The following is a 2,500-nucleotide window of genomic DNA, read 5'->3' as shown; positions in this document are numbered from 1 at the left end:
CACGCGCCGCCGTCCCCCCCCGATCGTCTCGCTCCGAGCCGCCTCTGGCCACCGGGGGGCGCCGTCGGGTGGCGCGGGGGCGCCCCCGCCGCCCGCCGCCTCCCCCCGCACGCGTCGGGCCTCCCCCCGGGCCCCCGCGGGCCGGGGGACGCGGCCGGCGAGCGTCGGACTCCAGCGCGGAAGTGTCGCGGATGAGTGCGGACCGGGGCGCCCGCGGCCCAGCGGCACTTCCAGGGGCTCGGGGAGGAGATGGTTGAAGCCTGGGTGAAGCGCGCCCTCGGCCGTCCGTGTCGCTACCCGCCGGAGAACACCTCCGCCGGATCAGTAGGTACCAACGAGGCGAGCGAGAGAGCCGGGACTCTGTCCGGGGCCGAAAAGCCTGTTTCCCTGGAGCTTTTGCGAAAGGACCCGTGACAGAAGATGCGCGGAGCTCAGAGATCAGCATGGGCAGGGCCTTCTTGCATCCGATTTTGCCCAGGCAGGGCTCCAGGAACCGGGTTACAAAAAGCAAAAAGCCCTGGAGCTCAAACGAAAGGTTTAGTGACAAGATAGCCGTGGAGCTCCGATAACAGCATGGCAGGACCAGGATGGGGCCTATAAAGGGTCCACGGCGGGCATCCGTTGGAGCCCGACGTACGGGCCGGGCACGTCTCCTTCTCCCCCGGAGGCAGCGCCCCCCGGCGGGCCAAATCGGGTACTGCAATTTGTGGAAGTTTCGCAGATGAGTGCGGACCGGGGCGCCCGCGGCCCAGCTGCACTTCCAGGGGCTCGGGGAGGAGACGGTTGAAGCCTGGGTGAAGCGCGCCCTCGGCCGTCCGTGTCGCTACCCGCCGGAGAACACCTCCGCCGGATCAGTAGGTACCAACGAGGCGAGCGAGAGAGCCGGGACTCTGTCAGGGGCCGAAAAGCCCGTTTCCCTGGAGCTCCTGCGAAAGGACCCGTGGCAGAGCAGGCACGGAGCTCGGAGAGCAGCAGGGCCGGAGCTCGGAGAGCAGCAGGGCCAGGGCTCCCTCCCTTCCATAGGCTGCCCAGGCAGGGCTCCAGGAGCCCGGTACCAGCTCTCCCCGTCCGACAGCCTCCTCTCTGGAAGCGGAGAGCGGACGCAGTCGGGCTCCCGGACCGGGGCCCTGGGAGAGGGTTTGGGAGAGCCCTGCCGGGAGCCACCGGGACGGGCCCGTGCGGACGGGTGCGCGGCGCCCCCCGGCGGTCGAAGGCGGAACCGCGGAGGTCTCTCTATCTCTCTCTCTCTCTCTCTCTCTTTCTCCGGGACTCCCGGCCTCCCGTTCCCCCGACTCCCCCTTCCGAGGCCGAGACGGGGCAGCGCCGGGCGTCCGGCGGAGCCCGGCGCCAGGCCCGGCCCGTCCCCCTCTTCCCCCGGCGGCAGCGCCCCCCGGCGGGCCGAATCGGGTACTGCAATTCGCGGAAGTTCAGCCGATGAGTGCGGACGGGCACCCCTCGGGCCGGGAGGCGGCTCCAGGAGCCCGGGGAAGCGTCGGAGGACGCTCCGCGAGAGCGTCGCGCGCGCCGCCCGTCCCGCTACGCCCGAGGGAACCGGCCAGAGAGCATCACAGGTGGCGAACAGAGTCAAGCCGGAAAAGAGAAAACGGAGGGCTGCGGTTGACGCGAGAGAAGGGCCCCACGTCTCCCATTTCCGCAACCCGATCGATGTGGCACCCCGCGCCCCGGCGGGGAGGGACGATCGCTCGGCCGGAACCCAGGGGTCTCGGCCGGCTCCAGGCGAACCCGACCCTCCCTCTGCCCACGGCGCGCCCGGAACCCCTCCGCCCGGAGAGGGCGTCCGGTCCCCAGGCGTCCGCCCGAGCGCTCCGGTCTCCGGAGCCGGGCGGGCCCCGCACCCGTACCCCGTGCGGCGCGGTCTGCTCCGTCCGCCGGCACCCGCAGGCGTCCGACGCCGCCAGGGGTGCCGGGGAAGCGTCCCCCTCGCCCAGCGAAGGGCGCTCGCCCCCGGACCCCGGCGGAGCACACGATTTCCCAGGAACCGAACGAGCGTCGCATCGAGATCCGAGGACGCGGCCAGCCCCGACGGCCGCTCCTCGCAAGCCCCAGGAGAGGGCCCTGCGCGCCGCCCCCGCTCCGGCGAGGCGGCCGCACGGAAGGGTTCGCCCGCCGGGCCTCCCCCGCCGCGGACGGGAGGGCCGGACGGGGCGGAGGTCAGAGCGAGAGAGAGAGAGAGCGCGGGAGAGGAGCCGAGTCTGGCGGCAGGGCGAGAGAGAAGCGCAGACTCGGAGCGAGACCGTCCAGGATGACGCAGGGAGAGCGGGAGGCGCTTTTCGGAGGGAGCCGGCGGAAGCTGCGGTCGCCCGTGCGCCAGGCGGCGGCATCCCGGAAGGGCGACGGAGCCCCGCGAGATGGAACCTCTTTACACCCTTTCACCCCCCCGGGACAAGATGAAACCTGTCAGGCGTAGATCGGGATGAGGTGGGGCTGGGGGCAGTTGCTGCCGTCCCAGCGAAAAAAACCACCCCCCAGGACGGCTTGC

Source organism: Pseudophryne corroboree, unplaced genomic scaffold, assembly GCF_028390025.1.
Source record: "Pseudophryne corroboree isolate aPseCor3 unplaced genomic scaffold, aPseCor3.hap2 scaffold_2595, whole genome shotgun sequence".
Taxonomy (NCBI): domain Eukaryota; kingdom Metazoa; phylum Chordata; class Amphibia; order Anura; family Myobatrachidae; genus Pseudophryne; species Pseudophryne corroboree.
This window is presented reverse-complemented; position numbering follows the sequence as displayed.